The following is a 13,592-nucleotide window of genomic DNA, read 5'->3' as shown; positions in this document are numbered from 1 at the left end:
AACATGACTGCTTGCAGCTCTGATTGTTAATCAAATCTAAGACCACAGACTGAAGTATTAAAGCCCTGAATCTGGTTGTTTTGCTTTTTTTTTTTGCTTATTTGGCTTTTATAATGAGCTTTCAGTTTCTCCAAGGTCCATCAGTCAAACAATGCTGTTTGGTCTGGGTCTAAACAGAGCGCGTTGTGTGTGACGTCTTCTTTTGCGCATGCGGCCGCTTTGAGGGTTCACACTAGAGCGCGTTTGCTGTTGCATTTTATTTGTAGAGTGAACAAGCAGACAAAAAAAAGAAAAAAGAAAGAATCAGATTTGATCAAAAAATTGGAATTGAGCATTAAGACCTGCAGTATGAACGTAGCCTAAATCTTGTCCTAAAGTTCATGCCTCTTGTATTGGTAGTCTAAGGCTCCATAAGCTCAGAGTTCAGACCCTATGAAGGACTGATTAAGGCATATTGAATCACTCCTAACTGTTACTTTCACTGCAATTTATTCCTAGATTTTAACTTGTATTTTTTATAAAAGTCGGGTTTTGTCATTTTGGAGCTTATGAGCCAGATCATTTCCATAAAATCGGGCTGGGATTCACAAAAGGCCCTGGGTAAAGATGTACCAATTTATGGGTAAACCTACTCACTTCAGTGTTCATGTTGCCATTACTTTCCTCTAACCCAGGGGTAGGCAACTCCAGGCCTCGAGTGCCAGTGTCCTGGAGGTTTTAGATTTGTCCATGATCTATCACAGCTGATTTAAAGGGCTAAGTGACGCCTCAGCATTTCTTGAAGCTCTCCAGAGGCCTGGTAATGAACTAATCATTTGATTCAGGTGTGTTAACCCAGGGTGCAATCTAAAACCTGCAGGACACCGGCACTCGAGGCCTGGAGTTGCCTACCCCTGCTCTAACCTAATTACAATGTACCAAGAGCTGCTGCTGTCATATGGGAAAGTGGCAGCTAGTGGCAATTCACCCTCACTACTCCAACTAGTACAACCTGTGGTTGAGGGAGTTGATAAAATTGAAAGGAGCAGACGTACGACAATTCCCATCAAGAGAGAAAGCCGGTGAGAACCTTGTTCACATTCAGCACACAGAGTGAATAAAAGACAATTATCAGCCTGCATCATAGTAATGTGACTCAGTCTTTGTTCTTCAAAATTCAACTGCTTTAGAGCCACTTTAACGACTGACAACATTTAACAGCAATAGGCTAGTAATTAGCCAACTACGCAAATGTAACAGAGCTCTGCAGTAGGGCTGCCACAAACGATTATTTTGATAGTCGACTAGTCACCGATTATTTTTGCGATTAGTCGACTAATCAGATCATGCATCCATTGGACGTACAACTTATTGCACCAGCAGCATCTGCTCTTATATAACTATCATTAGCTTACAGCTTTAAGTGTTTAAGGTGCTAACTAAAAATAAAGACAAGATGATAGTTTATTACATTTTAATGAAATCTGCAGATTGTTTCGGTGAGGTTTAATAAACTCCTTGCTATCTAAAATATAACAGGACACCGGAGTAAACTCTCGAGCATCTCACACTTCTGATAATCAGCCGTCTGCTTGATGTTTATTCAGCTGTGTAAAAACTTTAATCTCAGCCAAACCGATTTACTCAGGAACAAATAAAATACTAAAAAAAAGCCGAACAATAACATTTTTAAGTTCTCTAAGTGACTTATATATATATTTAACCTGAGTAGCGAAAGACGGCGGTGGGTTTGAAAACGATTTGCCGGGAGTCCGGTGTTCTCACGGCTCTAGTGAGCCTTGCCCCCGGCTAGCCATCGAGCTAGTGGGTAACAGACGTCTCCGAAAACGTCGGAGCGCTTTTGAAAATATGTGGTGTCTTGATAAACTGAGCAGATATTTGAGGTTTACACAGCTACATTCCCGCCTGAAAATATGTTAAACGTTTATTTTGTGACCCAGAAAGAGTAATAAGAGTAAAGTTAAAACTAACTAGCTGCCGCCATTGTTGGAAACTGAGCTGGGCTGCGCTATGAATTCTGGGACACTGCTTCTTCTTCTTCGGGGTTTAACGGCAGCTGGCATCCTTGTACATGCAGTGCTGCCATCTTCTGTTTCAGTCCGTTATTACACTCTTAAATCCTACTACTTATTCCTGCGTCTTTTGGGATCTTACAAAGCTTCAAACGAGGCGTCGACTATTAAATCAGTCGTCGACGATTTTGATAGTCGACGTAATCGTGACTAGTCGACTAATCGTGGCAGCCCTACTCTGCAGTACAAGATTTCTTCCTGTTTAAAAAAAAAAAAGTTTTTCCTTCCTACTGTCACCAAGTGCTGGCTCAAAACACGTTTAATTGTTTGGCTTTTCTCTGTATTATTGTAAGGTCCATCTTACAATATAAATCACCTTGAATCAGAATACTTCATTAATTCCTAAGGAAATTAGGAAGAGACTGCTATTGTGTAAATAAAGTTGAATTTTGTTTTGCTACCTATGAAGTGCACTTATGACAGATAATTGGGCCCACTGCCTTTGAAATACAGCAGGCCTTCTATGCAAAGTCATTGCTTATAGGAAAAGATTTTGCTGCAGGTATTCAAGTTCCAGCTGGGCTTCAAGTCCACTGGCGAGAACCCTGCGCTTATGAATAAACACGCGAGCTGGTTGCCGATACACGTGTATAGCAAGTATGCTTCAGCACCATTTCAAGTATTCAAGCACCCAGGAGGAAGACCAGCAGGTAGGTTGAGAGAGCTTACCACATCCCAGTTGGTCTGCACTTTGCAGAGTGCCAACACGCGGTGTATTTCATCATATGGGTTTAACAGACCTATTATGTTACTACTCATACTAAAAGTGGTCTGTGCAATGAGCATGTGTCACCATTCCTGAAAAGGAAGGGATGACACTGAGGTCATCTCCATCCAGTTTTACCTGCATAAAAATAATGTGACCTTTTGAGATATTATATGGCTATTATATGGATATTATATCGACTAGTCACGATTACGTCGACTATCAAAATCGTCGACGACTGATTTAATAGTCGACGCGTCGTTTGAAACTTTGTACGATCACAAAAGACGCAGGAATAAGTGGCAGGATTTAAGAGTGTAATAACGGACTGAAACAGAAGATGGCAGCATTGCATGTACAAGGATGTCAGCTACCGTTAAACCCCGAAGAAGAAGAAGAAGAAGAAGAAGCAGCTGTGTCCCAGAATTCATAGCGCGGCCCAGCGCAGTTTCCAACAATGGCGGCAGCTAGTTAGTTTTAATGTTACTCTTATTATTCTTTCTGGGTCACAAAATAAACGTTTAACATATTTTCAGGCGAGAATGTAGCTGTGTAAACTTCAAATATCTGCTCAGTTTATCAGGACACCACATATTTTCAAAAGCGCTCCGACGTTTTCGGAGACGTCTGTTACCCGCTAGCTCGTTAGCGAGCCGGGGGCTAGGCTCACTAGCGCTGTGAGAACACCGGACTCCCCGCAAATCGTTTTCAAACCCACCGCTGTCTTTCGCTACTCAGGTTAAATATATATGAGTCACTTAGATAACTTAAAATGTTATTGTTTGGCTTTTTTTTTAGTATTTTATTTGTTCCTGAGTAAATCAGTTTGTCTGAGATTAAAGTTATAGTTTTTACACAGCTGAATAAACGTCAAGCAGACAGCTGATTATCAGAAGTGTGAGATGCTCCAGAATATACTCCAGTGTCCTGTTATATTCTAGATAGCAAGGAGTTTATTAAACTTCACCGAAACAATCTGCAAATTTCATTAAAATTTAATAAACTACCATCTTGTCTTTATTTTTAGTTAGCACAAACACTTCAAGCTGTAAGCTAATGATAGTTATATAAGAGCAGATGCTGCTGGTGCAATAAGCTGTAGTTTTACGTCTAATGGATGATGATCTGATTAGTCGACTAATCGCAAAAATAATCGGTGACTAGTCGACTATCAAAATAATCGTTTGTGGCAGCCCTACTCACCATGTTCCTTTACACTTGTTGGGAAGGTTTTACTACACTTAAACATAATGAGTTCTTGGAAGACTAGCCTCTTTTTAAGTACATATTTCCTTCCCTCTCGCTTATGAATTAAAATCCAGTAGAGTTCATTTAACGCTGAAATGTCATTAAAACACTGACAGATGCCAAAAGTCAGGGTCTTAAAACTGATCGGGATCTGTGAATCTTTATTATACCTATGAGTAAATCAATACTTACACAATGCGTTGATTTTTCTATTCACGGAAACAAAGTGAAATAGTTGCACAGCTGCAATTTGATAACTGGAAAAACAGATCAAAACACAGGATGTTACAATAAGCCATGTTCCCTTTTTTAATGCCTTCAAGCATGAATGAAAGATGTCGCAGATCAGGAGAGCAATATCTGCAATTCAGTCTTTGGTAACTGAAGCTAATAAAAAGAAGCTTTTTAAAGCAAGTTAATCTGTATTTTGTTCTTTGTACTGTACATAGCCTTGCGTGACCGTGGGTTACCTTATGTACTTGGGACAGAAAGGTCATCAGAGGCCAGATCTGGCTTGAACACGCCAGCTTCTCAATTACACTTGGAAAGGGAACAGCTTATAACAACATATAATGTTTCTTTCTGCATACTGGATCCCATTTTAGCACCATACTAACCATACCAAGACTAAGACACATTACTTTCAATTTCTCCAGGAAATGTGACATTTTCTGAACAGTGATGCTCTGTAGACCAACAGCAAGCTAAGCAAACTTTGAATAATTTGGTCCATGCAAAACAGTTGCCCCATTACAAACTTTGTTCGTATCATATACAAATAGCCTTGACTGTTACTAGCCGTAATTGTAGTAATCAACCTCATTACTGCTCTGTGTCTTCAGAGTGTTTGATATGGGTGTAAACTTCCTGACAGGAAACTAAAAAGAACGTGTTTTTTAAACTACCCCTTTTTCATTAGTAGTATAGTATAGTAGGGCTGCACGGTTTGCATAAAATGAGAATCACGATTTTTTGGCTTAGAATTGAGATCACGATTCTCTCACGATTTTCCTTTCCAGTATAAATATTTATTGCACTTATTAACTGCACATCAACTTCGTAACAGTTGAGACTGAACATAAAAACAATAAATAAACATAAAAACAACAAATGTCTCACGTTTTGTTGTTGCCGTAAAATGTTGTACTGCTTGAAATTCCGTCTCCACCGTTGCTCGACGCTGCGTGTATAGAGCAGGTAGTGCAACAATAGTTGCGGGGCGGCACTGTGTAGCGTTTGTCTAGGGTGTTGATCATTCTCCTAAATCCCTCGTTTTGCACAGTGTTGATGGGAGCCATATCTTTGGTCAGGTGATAAGTGATAGCCTCCGTAATTTCTTTGTGCCTGCGGGAGTTCGAAGTGTATAGGGAAGCGCTGTATAAGGTTCCCGTTATTGATGTTTGGGTGGTTGACCGGGACGGATTTTCTCCTGTCACTTTCTCGTCATCCCTGACGTGCTCTCCGTTGTTTTTTCCCTGCTAATTTTAGCATCACACGGCACAGCTTCTGTATCACGTGGTGTAAGGCTTGTCATTTGTTGAGCAGGAAGAGTGAGCGCTTGATTTCATGCAGATTACGTCCCGGATCAAAATGCGGTTAGGGCTGCCACGATTAGTCGACTATTAAAATCGTCGACGACTAATTTAATAGTCGACGCATCGTTTGAAGCTTTGTAAGATCACAAAGGACGCAGGAATGAGTAGTAGGATTTAAGGGTGTAATAACGGACTGAAACAGAAGATGGCAGCACTGCATGTACAAGGATGCCAGCTGCCGTTAAACCCCGAAGAAGAAGAAGCTGTGTCCCAGAATTCATAGCGCAGCTGTCAACAATGGCGGCAGCTAGTTAGTTTTAACTTTACTCTTATTATTCTTTCTGGGTCACAAAATAAACGTTTAACATATTTTCAGGCGAGAATGTAGCTGTGTAAACCTCAAATATCTGCTCAGTTTATCAAGACACCACATATTTTCAAAGGCTCTCCGACGTTTTCGGAGGCGTCTGTTACCCACTAGCTCGTTAGCTAGGCGGGGGCAAGGCTAACTAGAGCCGTGAGAACACCGGACTCCCGGCAAATCGTTTTCAAACCCACCACTGTCTTTCGCTACTCAGGTTAAACATGATATATAAGTCACTTAGATAACTTAAAATGTTATTGTTTGGCTTTCTTTAGCATTTTATTTGTTCCTGAGTAAATCGGTTTGGCTAAGATTAAAGTTATAGTTTTTGCACAGCTAAATAAACTTCAAGCAGACAGCTGATCATCAGAAGTTTGAGACGCTGGATAATATACTCCGGTGTCCTGTTATATTTTAGAAAGCAAGGAGTTTATTAAACTTCACCGAAACAATCTGCAAATTTCATTAAAAATTAATAAACTACCATCTTGTCTTTATTTTTAGTTAGCACAAACACTTCAAGCTGTAAGCTAATGATAGTTATATAAGACCAGATGCTGCTGGTGCAATAAGCTGTACGCCGTACGTCCAATGGATGATGATCTGATTAGTCGACTAATCGCAAAAATAATCGGTGACTAGTCGACTATCAAAATAATCGTTTGTGGCAGCCCTAAATGCGGTACAATCGTCGTCTTTTTTTTTCTATTTTTATAATCGTTGTCATTTGGAAATGAGATCGCACATAAGTATGAATCGAGATAGCGATTTTCTAACGATTAATCGTGCAGCCCTATAGTATAGTATAATAATAATAACAACAGATTGGATTTATATAGCGCTTTTCAAGGCACCCAAAGCGCTTTACAATGCCACTATTCATTCACTCTCGCATTCACACACTGGTGGAGGCAAGCTACGGTTGTAGCCACAGCTGCCCTGGGGCAGACTGATAGAAGCGAGGCTGCCATATCGGCCCCCAGTAGGCAGTAGGGTAAAGTGTCTTGCCCAAGGACACAACAACCAGGACAGAGAGCCTGGGGATCGAACCGGCGACCTTCCAGTTACAGATGCGCTTCCCATACATGAATCAAAAAAAGCTGCTCGAGGTGAATCTTGCATGCTCTTACCGAAAGATTCCCAGAAAACAAGTACACTGTACCGTGGGATGTTCTGTCAACCAAAAAGGACTACACACAAAAATCAGTTAGAAAAAAGAAAAAGCTACTACATAGTAGTGCACATCAAAGGCCTTGAGTAAAAAATAAAGACCTAAAGCTGCCTGGAGAAGTTACTGTGAGAGCTACCCATCTTATGATGGCTCCAAGTTTGTTTAAGGGTACCTGGAAACCAAAAATCCCTTCAGAAAGAAGAGATTTCTCTTTTTTTCCAGTTTTATCCACTTCAAAAGATTCCTGGACCTGAATTGGAGGACACAAGATTGTTTGTTGGATTGTGTAGAATTATCTGACAATGACATGGATGAAGGTTATGCCAGTGGATCTTATTCCTAAGCAAAACTGGGTTTTTTTTGTTTATTTGTTTTTGTAGGCATTCCAGACGTATTTCTGCAGATATGAATACAGGTGGGCATTGAAACGTTTGGTTTGCACTTCTGTGTACCTCTGCTGCCCTACAGCACAAGTGCAAATGTGCAGTGTGCGAATAAGAGGCTTGCTACAAAAACAAATTCTCACTTCATGTATTGCAAAAACCCAACTACATGTGCATCACCGGTTAGAAACGTTCGTTTTATACGTCACAGACCAAACCAGCATCAGATATCATGTCACCCAGACAGAAAGAAGTGAGATGTGAAGTTTACGGACTGCTGTTAATGTGAAACAGGCTTCACCAGTGGGAACGGAATAATGCTACCTTTTCCCCTGAGGTCCTACTGAGCTGTGCTGAAGCCCAGTTAGGTGTTTGTGTGCGCCAGTAAAGCAGGACAGGTCCTGAAGGAACCATCAATGAGGCCATTCATCCCCACTAACAACGCTTCTCTCAGAGTGTAGAGGGGATGGGGTTACCTGAAATCCAACAGACTGAGAATAAATAAGTGGGTACAGCAAGTGAAAGGTTACAAAAGTCTGACAATAAATCAAACTGAGGCTGGATTTATACAATGTGCCCTTGTACTGAGATTAATGACCAACCTTTAGAGGGTTCGACTGCAGGACAAACACTATCAGCACTGAGATTAAAAATACCAGGCCTACTTAATTTCCCAAATGAAAGACAAGATACTGCAGCCACTCACTGAAAACTGGTGACAGGAAGCAAGGGAAGGAAGAGAGAGAAGAGGGTTAACCAGGGAGGAGTGAGTGTGCAATTTTACAGCATCATGATGACTCAGGACTTCCTTAACCCCATGACTGAACATAAGACAACGTAAGTTTTGAACTCTCACTTTCGATTGGATTTTAATATCTTGGAACAGCAGAAAAATTACTTTAGATGACACAAGATGATCTTTTCAGTTAAGACTTGTTTTTATATAAACCAACTGAACCCATTTTTCTGATCATTACACCAAACAATATTACTAGTCAAAATAACTGCAGTGTGATGTTTACCAGCTTGCAGTGATTAGCACTTAAACCCCACTGCTGTTAATGTGGCCCCATTGTGCATTTCAGAAACTCACGTACACATAAATCCTTATACTCTTGCATACAAAGCCTGTGCATGTACACACGCACGTAGGCCTGATCGAGGACAATCAGCTGCCACACGCAAATGTTCTAGCCTGGAGTCCAGCGATGCTCACGTAAAGCTCGTGCAGGTGTAAATGCACGTACTCAAACCATGACCAGTGTCAAATACTACTATAGCATTCAGATACTCGCATTACAGGATTCCTCTTTGTTGTGGAGTATCTGCTTAACTGACCCGTTTATTGGAGAAAATAAAATATGGATTTTTTCTAAGGCCAAGTTTTAAATATTTAAACAGGACTTTTTATTTATTCAAACAAGCTGAAAGGCCAAAATTACAGATTTGGATTATTAGATGGAGGGAAAATGTTTTCCCTCCCATCTGATCACTTAATCGCTTATCATTAATTGGGGTGAATTAATAATTCATCCATTTGGATAAGGGAATTACGGGTGTGGCTGCTGTGACTGACAGGTTACCTGACACACCTGACCTGCAGTCACTAAACTGGACCTTTCCACTGCATTTATGTAGTCACTGTGACACCTTTTTAAAATATTATCCCACTTGCTTTACATAAGTCATTTGCACGCATGAACTATGTCCATGTCAGGAGAATCACTTGAGGACATTGTCAAACTTGTGGTTTCTAACATGTGGAGAACTTGTCACGTGCAGGCAGGCAGACTTGCCTTTCACCACATGAAAACAGTTTGTCCCCTCCATCATGTGGTGCTGCTTGGGTTAAGGGAACAGGAAGACGATCCGGTGTGAATTCCCTATACAATTACCTGCTCAACTTTCATATGGACTAATTACACAGACTCTGTATCTCATTGTACAACTGTATAGTGACAATAAAGGCATTCTATTCTATTCTATGGGGGAGATGACATGGTCAAGACTATTTAAAGTCCAACCTGACAAATTAAGAGATTTCTGTTCTCACGTCCTGCTGCTCTGGTTAATGTCTATAAGGTTGAGAGCTGTGGTGCCAGTGTAAAATAGCTCAAAGCTATAAATGAGAGTACCACACTACATTTACTATCTATTGCTCCAAAAGATCCGCCTAAACCAACCCAGGTTGATTCAGGTGATAGATACTGGGTGTCTTCTCCAACCAAAACAATGCAGTCTGTAACCAACGACTTCTGGTATTAACACACTGGATACCTGCCAACAATCACAAAGACAAAGATGCACTTGAGTGTTGCAGTTTTTGAAATTTGGCTGTCATATCCTCAGAATTGATCAGTCCTAACAATAAAGATTACCTGCAACAAAGATTTAATAATGAAGTACTGCTGACTACGTGCTCACCTTACCGGCAATACCTGAGTGCTAGAACAGGTCTGTAACACAAAAACCACACTGGGAAGACCTGGAAATCTTCCAATAAATGCTATGTGTGTTTTTAAACAGGAATACAACCAAGAAAGAAAGTGAACAAGTGAACTTGTTTTAATAAGGTGTTCAGTGGGAAGATATATTTGAGCTCCGGGTCCACAAAGTCAAATTTAGTATCATTTTTGGCCCCCCACAGATAAGAGAACTCACAGCTGGAGCAAAGTGTTAGTTTAATATTTAGTGCAAATGATTAACTTTGGGCTTATGAAATGTCCGGTTAAAGCTGTGGGCTTGCGTACATAGTTGAAGAGGGGAATCTGTGACACCCATGGTGCATTTTGGCAACGAACTTTTAACCACATTAATTTGATTTCAAATGTACCTACTGGGCTCATTTCCAGTTGCACAAGGAGAACAGTATATCACTATTATTAAGTCTAATCAGCAAACAGGTTTAAGCAGGACCTGTTCTGCTGGTTTCAAGCTCCATATTTTATTCTTGTGCCTCTATTAAAAATAACTGCACAATTCAAAGTAATCCTTATTTATCTTAAACTGTGCCTTGGTGCAGCCACTCAGTCTGAAACTAGCCATTTTAGCTTGTAGGCTTTGTATAAATGGTAATATGGTTAGTGAACTCCTGTTGTGAAACCTCAAGCCGAGGCCCTTCACAATGGGATGTTAACACCTTGGTGTTTTGAAACTGGAAGTAACAAAAGTGCACAATTGTAGAGTAACAACTTTGCTAGCCCCGCCCTAAAGCGTACCCATGTTCTTGATTTCCATTGAAATAGGGACTGTTGTTTACAAAATAAACCTGGAATGTACATCCATTTACAGACCTTCTTAAGGCCACTCTCCCTGTCAGCTGAAACAAAACATACGAACAGCAGGTAGGTACCTGGTAAATGTGCTTAAAAATAAAATAAAATAAAATTAAAAAATTAAAAATAAAAAAGCTGAAAAGTCTATGTAGTATCTACACTTTCTCCTCCAATGGTGGATATATTTCTGTGAGAAATTTTAATCTAGTACTGTGACAATTATTCACAGTAAATAATCATTCTGACTAGTGTGGATAGTACTTACAGGAAGTTTAAATGTTAAATATGAGCAGACACTCAGATTTCAACTTTAAGACATCTTCCTTTCAAAATATAGAAGGGACTTAAAAAAACCAAAAAAAAAAAAAAACTGTTTCAATAACTTCTGTCAGCTACAAATTGTGTTTTCCTGAAACCCAGGGGGAGATGTTCAGCTGTTTAACTGTCAGTCCACTAGGGAGGCCAGAGTTCAGAGGACAGCCACCAGCACTCAGTAGCTACAAAGAAACATAAATCCAGTGCAGTGTTTATCCTTGTAGGGGTCACCTTGTCACCGCAAGTGGAAAATGACACAGCAATCACTCATTTTATGCACCACAGCTTGAGAACATGCCCTGGTTACACACCTATTAATAAACAGTTCTGGCTGTTTGGGGACAATAAGGGTTGCATGGGATCCCTTTGCGTGTGGCTGTCATGCGATCTTTCCATTCACCCGTGACCCTGAGAGGGTCAGCATGTGAAACTCATTGAGTGAGATAACACGTTCGCCTGCAGTCAGATGCAACATACTGGAAATCACACCTAAGATGCAATTTCTATGTTGCCATTAGACCTTTTTAAACAACAGGGATGATTTGATTCTTTTTCTCCCCTCTGCTCACATATTTTCAAGCTGTTGCATCATTGCTTTCTGTGTAATCTGAGAACTGGACTGAGCTTTTTGAAATGCAGAAACAAACTAACACGACACCAAAAACAGAGACTTTATCATATTTGGATGCTTGGAAACAGTGTTATCAGCCAGTAATATCAAATCTAGTAACTAATAATCCAATTCTTATTACACTGGGCCAGATGAAGCCATTGACCACAAAAGCTCGACGTAGCTTTCGGTTGAAAATGTGAAGAAAATAGGGCAATTTCTCAAACCTGACTTCTGTTTAATTGCTAGCATGGAGCAACACTTGTGACTGCTAAAAGACTATTGTTATACATAAGAACTTTTATGAGCCCTTTTAATCTGACTTCTGAACTCTTTACTGGTCATTTTATGGACTCAGTCGCAAGTTTCAGGTCATACAGAATAAAACATTAAGACATTAAGAGTTAGAAACTAGGATTATCCAGAGTATGTTCACTGGTTTAGATTTGTCCATCACTGGCTGTTAGCCAACAAATGTACTGTTCCCAGACAGACTCTCTTGCTCATCACATCCAGTTTCAAAACACTAAGATGTGGATGGCGGAAAAAAAAGCAAAAAAAAAAAAAAAAAAAAAAAAGCTTGGGTCCATGCTATATAACATGACTTCAGAAACCATTTCTGTGATGGCACATCATCTGTATCCAGGCTTTACACCACCTACGAGCACTACACAGAAAATTTAAGAGTAGTTTTCCATGGGGAAACGACCACAGTGGTCAGGATATGCAGGCTGAATCTCACTTCTGAATTTCTTGCAGCGGTGACTTTTAATAGTCACTGACATGGGTGGGACGATGGTGCTGACATTTTCGAATAAGAGGCAGTGGAAGAAGTTTCAGCCTTGGCACTGGCATGGCGTCTCTGGAAATTGTGGCATCTCCCCCCCAAACAGACAACAGTCAAGAGATTTTGTTCACTTTCTGAACTCTTCACTCACTTTCCAAAGTAATAAAATACATTTTGCTTATCAAATGACTGGCATGATAACAAAAACTCATTTCCTTAAAACAATACAGACTAATCATGCCTAGTCAAGCTTTCAAGAGCTCCATTTTAAGACAGGAAAAACACTTTGTGGGGACGTGCCAACCGAATTAAGTGAACTGGACCTGTGGGTGGATGGGGGCACGCTAGGGACCCAAAGGTCCCTGGGGGAAGGGGTGAAATCACTAGAAGAGTGAAACGTCCGTGGAAAACCACAATAGGAAACGAGGGAGAGGACTCTCAGTCAACACAATGAGATGGAAAATGACAAAATTGACATCACACTGACTTTCTGTATGACTGTTCTGGTAAAGTCACAGAAACTACTAAAATTCCTTTTTTATGCGGCTTCGACAAACCTCTCCAGCAGATGAGATGTGAGGCCCTTCACGTGTTTGTGCCACAAAACTTTTTTTTTTTTTTAAACATCCACATTGCCTTCACATGTGGATGTAAAAATAGCGGCAAGTCAGCATCACGCCACGGTAAATGAAACCACGTCGCTTCAGAGCGTCCTATAAGGCCACTTAGCTTCAATCATGTGCGCCTTGTCGTAGTAAACGGACTAAACAACGACAGCGGAACTAGGTGGGATGAAAGTGGCTCACACATGAGGCGGCTAACCGAGAAGCAGAGCAAGCTAATTTAATGCAACTTTAGCCGTTGAGCCCAAATTGTGATTTAAAACTATAAAAAGCGGATCTTTTGCCTCAACACGCCACGTTGGGATTCTCGGTCCCGCTCACTCACCGCGGAAGGTTCTTCGGCTGCGTCCGCTGGAAGCTCGGTTGAGCTCGAGTGGCCCCCGGTGTCCCTTTTGTTGTGGAGTACAGCGACACGTTGCTACGGTACCACCTCCGGGTACCACAGACCTCAGACTGAGAGGAGTTACGGGATGGTGATGGCGTTATAACCGTAGCGCATGCGC

General features: G+C 40.7%; 1 protein-coding gene across 1 annotated transcript in view; it reads right to left on the bottom strand.

The window, feature by feature from the left end:
- Positions 1-13,592, bottom strand: part of LOC308407083 (monocarboxylate transporter 1-like) — a 31,047-nt gene extending 17,455 nt beyond the window's left edge. The window contains exon 1 of the mRNA XM_080898506.1: positions 13,415-13,592. The gene's annotated coding sequence lies outside the window, so the exon portion shown is untranslated. The remainder of the gene's footprint in view (positions 1-13,414) is intronic.

Source organism: Rhamphochromis sp. 'chilingali', assembly GCF_963969265.1.
Source record: "Rhamphochromis sp. 'chilingali' genome assembly, chromosome: 12".
Lineage (NCBI taxonomy): Eukaryota > Metazoa > Chordata > Actinopteri > Cichliformes > Cichlidae > Rhamphochromis > Rhamphochromis sp. 'chilingali'.
This window is presented reverse-complemented; position numbering and strand designations above follow the sequence as displayed.